At 41.0% G+C, this 16,716-nt stretch overlaps 1 non-coding gene across 1 annotated transcript; it reads right to left on the bottom strand.

Moving 5' to 3' along the window:
• Window positions 1–14,098: 14,098 nt before the first annotated feature.
• Window positions 14,099–14,170, bottom strand: trnat-cgu (transfer RNA threonine (anticodon CGU)). The gene has a single exon. It is a non-coding gene; the product is annotated as a tRNA-Thr (tRNA).
• Between the last annotated feature and the right edge of the window lie 2,546 nt (window positions 14,171–16,716).

Here is a 16,716-nt window from a genome sequence, read left to right on the forward strand (position 1 = left end):
AAGCCAGTGCAAGGACTCCAGGACAGGAGTAATGTGATCACAGTCCAGTGCTAATTTCTTTCTTGTGGCTGCTGGTTCATTTTCAACTGTGGACTCTTAAGAAGTCCTTTATTTGACTTGATCAACACCAATCCCTAGAGGATTTTGAAAGGTTGAATCAAAATGATACATGACTCTGGTGGGACTTGAACCCACAACCTTTGAATGACTTCATTCAATCAAGGCCTAGAAGTCCAATGCACTCACCATTGCGATACAAAACAGCTACAGAAAGCTGTAACTCATGCTTCTCCCGTTGTCTTTAAATTAAGCTCCATAAATATTGACAATGAGTGGCCTGTTGTCTACGAAGAGATACCGCTGGGATTCGCACCCAGGATCTCCTGGTTTTTAGTGAGGCGTCTTAACCAGCTAAGCAACGGTGACAAACCTGCTAAATGTTATCCACAACTTCAAACTCCTGTGAGAAACAGGCACCTGCAGTGTTTCGTCTGCTGGCTCAACACATAATCCTTTTCGAAGTTTAAGGAGAGGATTTCTTTGTCAATTCAATTAAACATTTTAGAAATGCTGAACGATTGATGTGTTTCACGCGCAGAAATATTTTATCGTTACGTACTTTTTCTATGCAGTTAGTTCTCCTTCAACTCCGCCCAACAACAGAGGTCGTTTTAAATACAGGAGTAAAGGCACATTGCACATCTGCAAAACATCACGTACAGGTTTAGGGAGAGCGACATCAGTTATTGGAAGGTTGGAAGTTTCGGGTCACTTTTTTATTATAGATTCAAGCAGCCCTGAATACCTTTTCAAGAAACATTTCAGAATCCCAGTCACATCCTGTATGATTGCAACACAGGTCTACAGTATACAATCAGAATACTGTTTGTGCATTATATAAAACACACCGCCCAAAGCATTTCTAGAACAGAAATTACATGTTTCTGAATGTGCCCTCCTTTATAAATAAAATAAAAGGTCTGAAGCCTGCTCCAAAGAAGCACTATATTCAGAGCTGACAAAGATGTGATAGGAAACATCTCGGAAAACGAAGATGCAGTCATTTCCACGCGTCGCACAACAAGAGCTGAACCCACCCGACGTTCTCCAAAAGAGTAAGGTGTTGGGAGTGTGGCTGGGTGGTCTATGTGCTGGGTTTGTGCTCCATTTTCTTCGCTGGGTTAGGTTTGAATCTTGCCGCTGCTCAGTGTTGGTGGGTTAAGACCTTCCTTCTATTGCGACTTCAATGGGTAAAAGCTTTGCTTGACAGTCTGTCGAGAGACTGAACTAGGTGTTTCAAGATAGTCTTTGTCAGCTTAACATCAAGGCATGAAAAAGCCTCATTTTGTGTTCCCAACAGCAATGCTCTTTGGTCCCTTCAGCATTATGCAGGGAACAACATCTGCCGTGATCACTTTTGAGTCAGTGTGAATCGTAGTGTGCCGCAATTGTTTTTAAAATTGGTTTTGTAGGCATGGTGCATTTGTCTGTGAAACTTGAATGCTGTGGTTTTTCACGCAGAATCATTGGCAGGAGCAAAGCTTATTCAATCTTTGCGCACAGCGCTCCATCAGAAATACTTTGTCCAAGTTTTGAAGAGATTGTGGGATTCTCTGCACGCGTTTACATCACGTACCTCAGACAACACCACCATTCGATGGGAAATTGATTCTGCTTCTTGCAGTTGTTCCTGTGGTTGCAGTAGTTACAAAGTCTCACTTTCCTCCACCTTCTGCTATAGTATTCGCTGGGTGAGCTTCATCATTTGGCTCAGAAAGGTCAACTGTGCTTCGGAAAAAATCAGCTGCAGTGTCGTTATTTTGTCGGTGAGTATGGCTGTCTTTTAAAGCACATGAAAAACACGAGTTTGTGGATTTCTCCAAATAGCAATGAATTCAGTTGTGCAGTGCTTTACTGCTTTCAGAGGGTCTTTTATCGATGCTGCTATAGTAGAGAAGTAACATAATCACAAACGCAACCATTTGTGCTGGCTGTTTCACTAAGTATTAAGCTTTTTCAACTATCACATGATTTTAACTAATATAACATCATCTCCAGGAGAGCACCTCGCACTGCTCACTGAGCTGATGTACAGAATGTGCCCATTTCTCAAAAATTAAATATCATCTGAACTGATTTTTTCTATTTTAAATGCTTTCCTACTCTTTTAATATTTCAGTTAAATCTTGAAGTACTTTCCATTGATATTAATCCTAGTCCCGATGAACGATTCCGGGACATGGTGTACCTTAAATAATGTTCTAATAGGTTTCAGTTTGGAAAAGTGCGCTCTCCAGAAGCTACCGAAACCTCTAATGGTCGCACAAAGCTTAATGCATTAGCAACATTTGGGGTTGAAAAAGAATATTACTTGCTATGAATACGAACACTGTTACAGGAGGCGCGTAAGGACTATTTTAGCTCAGATCATCAATTTATCTTACATTTCTACTCCATTAATATCGCTATTGAGTGCTAAAGGTAGGTCCTGGCAATACTTCATGAGATCTTCTTAAGAAAACGTAAAAAATATATTTCCAGTGCTGCACAAAAAGTAAAAAATACTGATTATGTGCAACTGATAAAATCTCTCTTCCAGGGATGTTGTAGCCACATGCAAATTACTTTATCAGCTTTAAAAGTTTCCTTTGCATTTATAAGACGATCAGCATGACACTCAAAACATACCTGTATTCAGTAAGCGCTGAGTCTGCTGGCTGAGATAGTTGCCTCCTCACACATAATAGCAGCCCTGAAGCTAAGATAAATGAAGAGAAATTGCTTTTATTGGGCACTTTTCATATCCGATGAGCTTGACATCTCCCAAGGGTGACGGAGTTCTTTTGCGACACTGCTTTTCCCTTTTTTCTTCTTTCTGTACTCTGATGGAAAAAAAACGAGAAAGCATGTAAGGGAAAAATGTATTTTTTTCATTGAGAAAATGTGCACCAGGAAATGTTTGGTTTTGAAGAAGTGATTTAACATGATACATGACCTAATTTACTGTAGCAAATGCAAGGTCTGCTTTACTACAAGAGAGAAGTAGAGTGAAGATGTTATAATTTCACTGCGTTGTTGAAGTAAACATCTTTTTCTTTGAATTCTAAATCAATCAGAATTTCAAAGTGACACACAAACCCTTTGTCTGTATTAAAGAGATGGTATTTTAAAACTGATGAAAATGTAGAAAACACGTTTCTCACTTAGAAATTTTAGATGGGATGGTGTATTACTAGTTGCAGTGCTGAACTCACCATGGTGCCATTCAGTTACATGATTGGCCAGTGGTTTAATGGATAACGCGTCTGCTTTTGCATCATGAGATTGTAGGTTCGACTTCTACCGGGTTCGTGTGATTTTAAATCAGGCTCCTCAGAAATAGATGTCCATTATGTGAATGAACCACACCTGAAAGCAAACGTTGGTCGGGTTTCCTTCTTTCCAGCATGAAATAGCAAATCGTTACAAAAAGCACCAGCTAATGTCCAATAGCGTTAGTCATTTTAATTAACATGAATATACTGTAAGGTCTTGGTACATGGGAGTGGATTTCATCCACAATTTAAAAAAGGGCAAATTATATTTACAGGCTTCAGACACTTTTTAATACAAAAGTGACCTAAAACTCTGTAACTTTCAGGTTAGTTTGAACCTGTAATTAAAAAGGGGCCTGAAACTTCCATTCTGTGATGTAACTGTCTCTAAAGTCGGATGTGATGTTTCACGGATGTGCAGTGTGCCTTTTCTCTTGTCTTGTTCAAAATGACTTGCTGTGTAATTTCCTGAATGCGTGTCCTGTACTGCTCTGTTATTTCATTTAGATTATCTATGTGGTGTACAGATAAAATCAAACTGCATGGTCTAATTTCCAGGTTCGGCACCAGCTGAACCTGAACATACATCAGCCGATCTCGACATGATTTGAGCACACAACCTTTTGATGTGGTATCAGATGCACTACTGTTGCACCACGAGGTCACTCCCCATAAGGGCTTTTAATTCCCGCAAGGAGAAAAATCAGCGTCCCTGAAAAAGATTTTTTTTTTCATTCTCTCCTGTGAGAAGCGCCGCTCTTCCAACGAGGGTTTCTTCTTCCCAGACCACAGATTATTCTTCCTGTCCGGCTCTCACACAGAGAGCAGACACACTGTCTCCACTAATGTGTTTACTACATCTATAGATCTGACCTCCTTACAGCCCTGATATTCCTGGACAGGATCCCATATTGAGCAGTATTTCTCGCGTTCTGAACTTACAGTGTGTACACAATGTACTTTATACACAAAGTAAGTGTTTTCGTAACTCTTGGATGTTTTGTGAAAATGTTACTGGCATGCCAAAATCGCCCCCTCAACTGAACAGTCCCACCCCCCTCAGAATTGGATAAAAGGTTTGGATAAAAAGTTTTTGAACACTTTCACTTACTTAACTTGAGCCGTAAAAAATAGTTGTACTTTGTTAATGGTCAGATAACTACACTAACCCCGAATTCACAGTTACTACATCAGACTGTTTGATGTGCAGGAGGGCTATCCATCCAGGAACAGCACGTTACATAGTGTCTATGTTTTTGGGTGTCAACATTATTATGACCTTATTTGCTCAGGTGGACCAATGCCTTGCAGTAGTTTATCCTCATACTTACAATCGTTATATAACTAGGACTGTAGTTATAGAAGTTTGTACTTTCTGTTGGTTTTACAATGATTTCTTAATGATTCAGAACCTCGTTACCGTTGATGTTGTTGCAAAAATGAACACATATGGTTGATGCTCCAGGAAAAAATAATCACGTGAGTTCTGATGAACGTGGAACTGTTCTCCATCACTAAATACCAGATTGCTTGTCGTTATCTTCTAACATGAAATACTAATCAGTGGCATGCTTGCGAGAATTCACTTGGATGGTTGCAATGGCTCCGTTTAAACCGAAATATCACTGCCCCCCTCAGGATTTCAGACCCCCCCCTCCCTACAGATCATTCCCCTGGCGCCAGTCCTGGGTATAATGATGAACATAGCTGCCTTGCAAGCAGTGAATCTGGGTGTGATTCCCACCTGACCCATCGACAAACCTTTTCCAATGAATCTTTGATCAATTTAAAAAAGTCTTGAAGCTGGTAGGCTAGGGAAGAAGCACTGTTTGAGTGCACTGAGGAAAATGTGCTACTGTGCTGTGCTGCTCCAGTAGCGCAATTGGTCAGGTTGTGGTGCTTTTATAGTGGAGTTATGCTGAGGTTGTGAGTTCACTTATCACAGGGAATAGTTTCTGTTTTCAGCCGCAGAAACTTGCTGTTTAATTTAAGGCAGTTCTTGTGTTACTTTTTCCGCTCGATGGAGCTGTATTAATGCAGGCACACCTGCTTCCACGTACACGAGGGTAATTTTCCTCTTCCACCTACAATTTCAACATTTACCTTGGGAGATGTCAAACCACAGAGCCTGTGCTGCGTGTCAGTGCCGGCTTATTGGACACCCCGTTGAACATAAAAAGCATATTGAGCTCCTTGGACATAAGCCATTTCTCGTCACTTGCTCAGCGAGCAGGCTCAGCGCACACTGAATGCAGGTGTCTCAGAGCAATTGAGATGTGTCCAAGTGGCTGTAAAAGGGATATATATGATGCCAGTGCCGTGGCTTAGTTCTCCAACGGCAGGTGTAGCGGCACGCCCGTTGGAGTATTCTCGGTCGCATTTAATGGCAACGTCAGCTCAAAGATTTGGTTCAAACCACCAAATGGAGACGGGTGTGCAGACAAGCTGACCCTGCTGATGTGGGATTAACACTAGGATGAGTGAGTGCTGTGGCTTAGGTGGTTAAAGCGCCTGCCTTGTAAACAGATGATCCTGGGTTGAATCCTAGTGGTGCCATTCTTCCTGTCTTGCTGCACAGTTTATCATTATGGACGGCAACATGCTTCTACATTAAATTTAATGGAAGTGTTCATTTAATTTTTGGAACAAATTTTTTTAAAAAATCCATACAAATTGCAAAAGATAAAATAGTCATCTTTCTTGTCGGTGCAGAGGAATTACTGCCAGCTGGCCAAGAAATGAAACGATTTTTTTGTCTTTAGCCAAAAACCTGTGAATGTAGAAAAAAGGTGACGTGCGTTAGTTTCTATGGCACAATCAGTCATCGTATCCTTCAGTAAAACATAACGTTGGTAAATCAAAAGTCCCCACAGACGCATTTCAAATTAATCTGACCTCAATACCGTCTCCCCTAAATGTGATGGGGTTTCTTTGGATGTCCTTAAGCATCCTGATAGTTGCAGAGATTTCAAACTTTTGGCACAAGTCAAACTCCAAGAAGTTAATAGTTGAGCGCCTAAGTCAATATCACCTGGAATGTGACTATGTAAACTTAAATAGTATTCAAAATATTGCAATTTTGTTGTAGTTTAAAAAGATATTTTAGCTGGGGATTCTCAAATGATGAGGGTAGAAAAGAGAACCATTCGACACCATCAGGAATGCTTAACGTGTGATAAAAGTGTTTTTTTAATCACAAAGTGAAAATAGTGAATTTGTCTTTCATTTAGACGTTCATCAAAAGCTCATTAAACGATGAAGGAGAGGTTTGTGTTCCGAATTCTCTTCGTGTCTCATTGTCTTGCTTTGATTTTTAAAATGTACACTGTTGACTATTCACTCTTCCTAACACGATTAAAGAGCCGAGTTTAGTTCAGAGGTAAAGCATCTCATGCATCGTATGAAGCTCTGTTTTCTATCACCAGCGTCTCCACTCTGGATTTCTTTTTAAGCGCGATATCTTTTCTGTGATTTCTTTCGTTTGAATTCCCTCATGTAAGAGAAAACCGGCTCAGGGACGCCAAATATGTAACGTTGTGGCTCTCTGAAGGCACCCGTTCTGCAGGGTTTGGGCATTTACTGTGACAATTATTAATTGTAGCAGTAAATCACAAAGTTGATTCTTTTGATGGCTTTAGAACCCAACCATGCGACATAACTCAAACAACGCACACACACAGGTACTAATACACGAGGATACATTTATTAATACATAGAATATGCATATAAACCTAACAGATCTTATCGAGAGGGTTATCAGAATACAAAAGATATATATTCATTCAGTTACGAAGAGTTACACATCAAGAGGACATACGATCAGTATATCATTCATTTAGACCGTTTCGTAAATGAACTTGGTTATAACTTCTACATTAGATACTCAAAACAAGTACATAACTCTTAGGAATTAAATTGATATCAACTGGTTTGGATAACAATTGAATTCTCGTGCTGTAATGCATTGAAGTTGAATACTCATCCAATTTCTTTGGGGATTCATATCTCCTGCAGGCTCAAAGAAACAGTTGCAGGCTGTTACTGTCCAATCCGCGCTCTCTGGCTGTGTGCCATGCTGTGCTGTGCGGCTTGCGACGGTGCGCTGCTGATGCTCACTGACCGGCTAGTTAGTGTTGGCTTTAACTAGCAAAGTTTGCGCACAGGAGAAAAGATGACTGTGGGTCCAAGTAAGTCAGGAAGAGGACCGGTTCGGTCCTGATGAAGAGCTAGTTCTGAATAGTGATTCAGCTGTCCACAGTTCCGACCTGTTCACGAGGCCTGCTGCTGGCGCTAACCTCGGGTGGATCCTCTGGTTATTCTCTGGCAACCTCCGCTCTAGACTCTTAGAACAAAGGAGAGTTCTGGCACTCGGACACACTGGCCGTTCCGTGGTTGTCCGGGCTGAGTCTCAGGATGGTCAGGAGGCGCGCTGCGAGAATGTCCTGCCCTTGGGAGCCTTCTGCTCCTGGGCCGTCCTGCCCTGGAATTCTCCTTTGAATTCCCTTTAGAATAGTCCACAGAATCCTCTCCAGAATCCCTTCTGAATCTTACTGAATCTCGTTTTTACCTGGAGGAACTTCAACTCGTTGATTGGCTGAAAGTTCCATGGGCATCAGAGTTCCACGTGGGTTACTCAGCCCTACCAGTCCCTGATTGGTTGATCAAGGTGAGATATGAGTCATTTACTCCTGACACCTAGGAATGCAGTCCAGATGTCCATCTGGCACTCCCTAGACAGATAGGCGCCAATGGATGACCATTGATCATGACAGCCAGGCTTAGCTAAGTGCATCCCCCTTTGGGAGCTGTCCTAGGACCTTAAATCACCCTGCACTAATGGTCTCTCTGTGGCTGCACCACAGAGTTGAACAGAGAAATGGGGCCTCATTTGGGAAGCTCAGAAACACTTAATTCTGCCTTATTATTAAGCCTCGCCGATACAGTGAATTTCAGCGTTTTAAAGAGATGTAATTTTTAAAACAGACAAAATGAAAGACTTATTAACTAAATACACATAGAAAACCTGCACCTAATTGAGAAAATTTGGACTGGGGCGATGTATTATTGTAGCGGCGCAAGCTCACAGTGGTGCACTTGAGGAATGCGGTACAAGGGCCAGTGGTGCATTGGATAACGCATCTGATTACGGATCAGGAGACTGTAGGATCGTAATGCTCTTAAACCCAGTACCATAACCGCAGTGTGTTCAGTCCTACACAACCTTTCTATTGACTGAATAAACCTCCTGTTCCATCTCCATCTTCTTCCCACACATTCCAGCTATTTCACCACCGTTACTGTTGGACCACAGTCACAAATACGTAAGGGACACTATTCTGAAGAACCGTCTTAAATAAATAACGTTGCAAAAGGTAACAATAAGGGTTTCTTAACGTAACCTTACATCTGGCCATTCAATACAATTTCTGTACCCTCAAATAAAAAAAAAATTGTACTGCTTTCTCCTGAGAAGTGTAGTGTCAAATACAAGTATAGTGTCAAATCACAATAAATAATACATCAAATATACTAAATTAACACCCAGATATGACAGATGTGACAACACACAGCTATGACAGAACACATTGAAGACTTAAGCCCTTTAAATTTTTATTTCCTTAATTTCCATTCTCTTCCCTACCCAGGATAACTGAAAACTAACTGTAATAAAGACTGTATATGCATTACTTGTAATACAGCTATTAATAAAGATATACATGGAACCTAATTATTAATAAATAACACTTGTATTACTAAAAATGTGTTATGATAACATTCATTGTGAATATTTGTGGTGTCTGGAAAGCAATTTTAGTTAAATATAATAATAATTTTCAAGCAAGTGGTGCATAAGCTTGTTAATTAATGAGTACATTATTTCCATTACATTCAAGACAGTTCTAATGTGATCAATTGTTCTGCTTAGTCCGCTACCGAGTTGCTTAAAACCTATGAAGAGGTGGCTTAAGCTAGACTCCTAATGCAGTAACATCTAATGGGCAGCAGCTGTTATTTTAGGTTTGTTGCAATCGAGAACAGGTTTAGTACAGAGCTGCTGACAAATTTCAGCGGAGTTTATTGTATATAAGTTTATTGCAATTGACCCATTGTAGCTACCAATCAGCAGCAAGGAAAAACAAACTTCACTTGTGCCTTTTAAAAAAATGGAAACAGAGTAGTAGTTTATGTGGTAATTTCAGGTACAATGTAAGAACTAAAGTTAACTACTCCCATAGTAATGTGTGGGGTCCTATCAATAGAAAAAAAAATGTTGTAACCCGAAAACACAACAAACACAAAACGAGAATCTTTCAGGAACCTAGGTAAATCCCTGTAGTAGTCTAACAACTATGAAAAAAAAAACAAACGCAACACCTTCAAAAGAAAAAGAACATTAAAAACAAATCTGGGGAACAACAAAAACACAGAATCTAATGCGAGAGCTTTTTCAAGTCTTCAGTGCTCCTCTCATCACAGTAGACCTCTCTCATATATTTGTGTACAGGTCAGTTGGAGGTACACAGCTCATGGTAATTTTAGTAGGGAGCTGCGTCAGCATGCATGGGCTTCAAAGGAAAAGTCAAGGTTTATTCCATGCTGAAAAGAGAAGGAAACATAATGTTTCAGCTGTGGAGCCTTCTTTGATTGTGACTCAAAATAAACCTTCACTTGTTCATTTGATGTTAGTTTATCTCCATCAAATACCTAAGAGTATCTAAACTCGACAGTTGCTTTCAGTAGCTGAAAACACTGCTCTAGGTGAAGCTTGAACTCACAACCCCGGCATAACTCCGCCATGCACTGCTGTATAAGTACCGCGCGCTGACCGATTGCGCCACTGGAGCTAGGCAAGTTGTGAGCCTTATACAGACTGACGCTGCAGAAACACAGGGTGAAAACAGTTTCGGTTGTGGATCCATCTCCACATGGGGAACACTAAAAAAGCAAGGAAAATACAAGAAAAGAAACTGAAAGAATTGTGCTAACAGCAAAGGGGGACGGAGGGAGGTGGTCGAACAAGTAAATAAGCCTGGCAGATTATTTGTAGCGACATTTTTTGAGTCAATCAGCACACTGATTTCTCTTCATGTGCCTTAAACTGTGCAGTTTGTATTTTCGTTGTAGCTAGGTTTCTTCAGAAGTCCAGTAAATTGACAATAATGGAGAACTAGCTGACGCACTCCGTCGTGAAGACCCTCTGTAAGGTGATTACACGTTTCATTTTCAAGTCGCCTCCTTTACACGCAATTGCAGCTCCGACACTGAGAGAAAGCATGAGAAATGGCAGTACAGGCTCGATGGCTTCACATCTCCTATCAATCACATAAAATTGCAGTAAAGCGCTCTAAATATGACTCTGAAGTACTGGGAAAGATGAATATTTTGAGCGTGCCTCCCAGGGTCTGCTACAAGGCTGAAGTTGGCTTCTTATTCGCGTTTTTCGTTCCGCCTTAAATGCTGCTGCTGTGATGTTATGTCGCCTTTCGCCTGTAGGAGGCTCTCTTCGATCAGTACTAATTCGGCTGGAATACTGTAGACATCCTCAGTGAAAGGGAATATCCAAATAAATAGCGACTGTCCAAATTATATTTTTGTATGGAATATATTTTAAAAAATCGCAAACCAATTTTAAAAACTCACCATAACATGGACTTGCACTGGGAAAAAGGTGATTGTGCTTTCTGCTTATTGCTACGGCCCTCCCCCCTGATTATAAAAACGTCTCACAATTCTGACACCGAGGTGTGAGAGACAATGTAATAGACTTTCAAAATCCTGAAGTACAAGACATTTTAATGCACCAATTTTCAAATATGACCCTCTGATCTTGGCTTGTCAGAATACATTGCGAAAAAGTATGGCACGAATTGCACGAATTGCAATGGCACAAATTGTTGAGAATATCACTGACCTTGCCGATATTTGCAGGGGATATGAGTGTTTTGCGCACGTTGAACTACAGCACGTAAGAATTGAGCTCCTTAGTCAATATCACCGGGGATGTCCAATAATGACGAACATCTGTAGCTTCAAGGAAACTTCGACTCGCACATGGAGTTTTATCTTCGAATGGAGGGTGGGAGAATTCATTTATACTCTCGTTGCTCATTAGCTAAACTATTTTAAAAATATGACGCAGATTTGTTCGAGAAACTTGTAATCACCTTGAAAAGAGTCTTCTTGAAGACGTGCACCAGGTAGCTCTCCACTGTTAATTGACAGGACTTTAGAATAAACTGTTCTCATACAACCAACATACAAATTACACATCTTAAGGAACATGAAGAGAAATCTGTGTACTAAATAACATAAAACTGTCGCTGCAAATTATCGCCAAGCTGTTTTACGTGTCCTAACACCTCTTTCTTTCCTATTTTGCAGTGAGCACAATTCTTTCTGTTTCTTCGTCGCTATTTTACTGTCTCTTCCCCCATGTGCAGATGGATCCACAGCCGAAACTTGAGGTCGGTTCCTATTACTCTGTCTGATTGAAAGAGTTGTATTAAAGGCACTCCCATCTCTGCAGGAAAGTTATTGCTGCTCTCAACACAATATACTGCAGCCAAATATAGCGATACTGTCACGTGTTCCTGCTGTCAGTCTATTATGTCATGTTCATCCACACCCAGAAACATTACTGCTGTAGCACCAGAGTTATATAGGCGCAGTCCATAGAGCAAGAATCTCTTAATCTCAGAACTGTGGGTTCAGCCCCCACATTGGGTCCCTCTGTGTCAATTTGATCCCCCCAATCCTCCTAGCATGACCTGATGGCGTAACAGTGATACCCAGTACCCAGCATAATTCAGCTTTCTTTCCACTTGATTCAGATTTTGATCTGAAATCATCGGCCGAACAAGAGTTTGTCTAAATCGAGGGAGATCTGCTCACAAGCAAGTATTAAACACTTCAGCATTTTCTGTTCGAATACCACACTTTGTCAAAACACTGCCGCTTCTTAAGCTAATAAGTAACGGTTTTTGAGCACGCATTGTATTGTTAATGCTTATATTAAAAAAGCTTAAATTCACATAATGGAATTTGGACTGAACAAAGTAGTCCAGCCCCTTTACAACATTACATACCCACTGATTAAAGCTTAAAACTACAGCAGCAGGAGTAACAATAATGGCAACAACATGTTTGGAGTTCGGCATTTCATTTATACTGCGGAAACATCGTATCGGAATGAACTGCCCGAGATAAAAGAGCAATTGCGGCTTCAGAACGTTTTTACAGAGCATTGCGTTGTTCTGTTCATGCTGACTACACGCTTTAAATTTGTCATTTACTGCAAGCGTTGCTTTTCCAGGTTTTTCTGAAATTCCTCGCATTTGAGCCAGCACTAAATAAAATAATTCATTCCCGTCGCTGAATACATCGTGGAAACGGTATTTGCAACGGAATGCTGTCACACATGAAATCTTTTTGTTATTCGGTTCTGAAGTTTGAAAATGAAAATAAAACGGGGGTCACTTCATAGGCTTGAAAGAAATCCAAGCAGCATAAAAACCAGCGAACTCTCACAAATTGCATTGTGCTGCACCTTTCTTCTGCTGCTTTTATAAATCTGCCTTAAACATTTGAATGCATACCTTACTGCTGCTAATCACATTCACGTGCTTACGAAGCTTTTTTCTGTCCGTTATGTTTTTCCAAAGCGGTTTCTCCGTTTTCCTTGTACTGTGATTGTCAGCGAGCACAACAAGACTGAAATAGTGTAAAGGCAGGTAAAAAAGACAAGGTAAAACGCCTGAATGTCGGGAGTGGGATTTGAACCCGTGCCTCTATTTGGAGAGCGGAACACAAAGATTAAAAGACACAAAACCGTGAATTTGCTGTTTTAAACCGCTCCACTATCTTGAAGAAATGGGTGCTGATTGTACCAGTTGCATCCGATTTTCTGTAACTTTAGGACGATTGATACGACTGGACGAACACAATTTGTGGCGTTTAGCATGACATGGAAAACGGTACCGGAGCATTCGGGTCCGGAGTACCAGACTCAGAAACAGTTTTTACCCCCGCACTATCAAACTATTAAACTCCCAGCCTCTCTCACTCTCACCTCACCTCTCACCTATGATCTGAACCTCACAGTGCCTTCTTTCTTACCAAAAACCCAAACACACATTGAATCTACCTCTACCATACATGTCAAAAGCTCACTCCCCATTATTTCTATCCCTTTATTTCATTCTTTTGATGCATGTTTTTGCACATCACCTGTTACCTTTTTGTTGTTATGCACACTGCCTGTTGTTGTTTTTTGCACATCGGCTGTTGTCTCTGTCTTTCTTTTGTTATACAATTGTATTGTTGTGTTTTTTTCTTTGTACTACTTATGTCCGAGAGCTAGCTAAATAGCATTTCGTTATACCATATACCTGTGTATGAGTATAATGACAATAAACTTGAACTTGACATAGTCTTGCAGACAGTATATTAATTTATCGTTTAAAAAAACACGGTCTTCTCGTATCTAAGTCAGAATTTTTGTGCTTTCGAACGTTACTTCCAACCTGGACTGAAAGCTCACCCGATGTGTTTGTGATTAGACCATGAAGTGAGGGGCTGTACCAAGCGCACGTTCCTTCCCAATGCTGAGGCGATCATTCGGAAGATGGGTGTGAAGAGAGACAAGCTTTGTCGACTAAAAACAATGTAGGATATGCAAGAATACCAATCACTGGCGACAGTTATGTTCTCTTACTATTGAGACCCCTACATTGCGAGTTTTTTTTAAGACTTTGAAACTAAAGGGAAGCAGTGACAGATGAAACAGGCACAGGTGGGGTTTGAACCCACGGTCTTCGGTTTACGAGACCGACGCCTTACCACTTGGCCACCGCGCCTTCAAGGAAACAAGGGAATAATGTTGTTCAAATTAGTTTTTTCTGAATATGGTTTACATCGCCTGGAGGCAGCAACAACAATAAAAGGGATACTTGTCCTTAAACTCGGACGTGATGTTCTGCAGACATGTGCATAATGTCCTGTTTTCTTACAGTGTAGACATTTTGCTGTTCACGCTCCGCATTTATCTGCTTTGTGCGTTGTTAGTCCGCACCTGTAACATGTAATGTCAGCCGTCCCCTGTTCTTCTATTTCTCTAGCATGACTGCGTCCTGCTGCTCGGCTTTTATTTGTAAAGTTTGAGCGAGCGTCCCGTTCAGTGTCACTGTGGTCAGAAAGCATTCTTGATTCTGCTTGAGCTGCTTCATGAATCTAGCGACTGTAAGAGCTCTTTCTAAAGTCAGCCCTTCCTCCTGCAGCAATTTATAGTCTCTTATGTGCACATTTTCCACAAGTTGATCTCTTAACATGTCAGTTTCCAATACTCCAAAGTCACAAGATTTAGCCAGTCCTCTTAGTGCAGTCACAAAAACATCAACAGATTCGTCCTGAGACTAAGTTCTCTGCCTAAATTTATGCCGTTCCAAAACCACATTTCTCCGCGGTGTAAAGTACGCGTCTAAGGCAGCTACAGTCTGTTCATATGTACCTTTTTCTCCAGGGAGGTTGGCGAAAATCCGCTGCACGGGAGCCCCGATACAGTGCAGTAATGTAGCACGTCTCACGGCATCCTGAGCTTCTGTATATCCACTGGCTGTTTAAAAAAAAATCTGTACGACTCCATCCATATCTTGTATTCCGTATACAAATCTGGAGCTCCGAGGTTCAGTGGAAGCGGTGGAAAAAGCTGGGCATAAGCAAAGCTTCTCGGCGCGGCTGCCATATCTTCCATGGCACAAGCTAAACGAAAAGTCCGAAAATTCAAAAGTTCGTTTCTACCAGCAAGAGAACTAAAATCTGCAGTGTTCTGCTCGCTTTGAGTCCGTCAAGCACTCATCTCTCGTCGCCATAAATGTGTATTTTAATAAAGAGACGTTTTTATATTATTTTAACTACTTTATTAACTACACAGATCACGCCCTTACACCATATATCCCCGCCTTCTACTCTCTCGTTCTGTTGTCTCGCGATTTCTACTCACTATACTACATTTAGCATGACTTCTTGTTGCAGTTGAGCTCAAAGCTGGAGATGATCTCCATATTCTACCGCAGTAACTAGTCCGAAACGTAGTACACAGTACACACTTTTTAAGTGAAGTCAGGTTGTTAAAAAATTAAACCAGCGCCCTGTCATAGAAACGTACCTCGGTCTCCCGCGCAACAAGCGGGGGTACTCAGCACTATACTAACCAGGAGCGCTTATCTGCAGCTGAGCGTCATCTCTGTTTACTGTCAGCAGTCATTTCCTCATTTCCAAAGACTTTTTCACCTGCTCTCAGGTTTTAAAGACGATCATAAACGCTCAAGAAGTAATTCATGTCAGTTTGAAGTCTGTTTCTGTTGTCTCAGCTCTTGATAAAGAAAAGCCGTGCGTGGGAGACTCCCTCTCTGACGAAGTTTGCCGTCACCCTGCGAGGGAGAAGAGCCATCAATCACCGAGGCAACCACTGAGACAGTTAACATTGAACACGTGAAATGCGAGATGTTGTGATATTTTTTCCCGCTTAAGGCTTCTATCGTTTCTACTCTAACGAGAAAGACCTCTTTATTAGAAGTGAGATTTTAACAAACGTCTCCAGGGGTAACTGCGACCTGAACGCAACGCCTTAGACCACCAGCCATCTTGCCTGTGGTACTTATAATGAAGTATATATTTTATTTCTACTCGTTGATAAGAAAAATCATGAAATGAAAAATCATGTAATTAGGGATATGTCTTTTTTTCATGGGGAAAACTAGCCCGAGCAAATGTAAAGTTTAGAGCAGCGCTCAATAAAAATGATCAGAAACCGAAAGCGCTTCTTATACGGATCAGTAAATTCCGATACCACTGGTTCTGCAGAAGAAATAAGAAAAGCCGAACTCAAAGCACTGTGTTGCCATTACGGCTACTCCATCTGCAGCTGCTTTAAGATTACTCACACTGTGTTGCCATTAAGGCTACCTAATTAAAAAAAACTTATCGTCACCTTTTTGAACGTGATCGTTAGACACCCGTTAAATCTCAACCGAGGTTTCTTGAGAGATCGTTCAGCGAGCGAGTAATAAAAAACTACTTCGCTTCTAACCTCTGCTGTCGCTGTAAACTCGGACGTGATGTTCTGCAGATGTGCAGTGTGCCTTTCCTCTCGTCGTATTCAAGAGTACTCACTGTGTGAGCTCCTCACTGCGTGTTCTGTACTCTACTGTGATTTAATTTAGATGATTACGTGGAGTAGAGTGACAAGATCTATTGAACATTTTCGGTTTGTGAAATGAAACACTAAATACACTACAGTAAATACAAGTAATGGACATTTAAAATAACCACAGTACAGCTAGAAGAGTGAAAGATAAAAGACTATTTAGAATGAGATTCACAATAGACTTAAGAACGGCACAAC

The sequence above is a fragment of the Atractosteus spatula genome, chromosome 10 (assembly GCF_055471065.1).
Source record: "Atractosteus spatula isolate fAtrSpa1 chromosome 10, fAtrSpa1.hap1, whole genome shotgun sequence".
NCBI lineage: Eukaryota > Metazoa > Chordata > Actinopteri > Semionotiformes > Lepisosteidae > Atractosteus > Atractosteus spatula.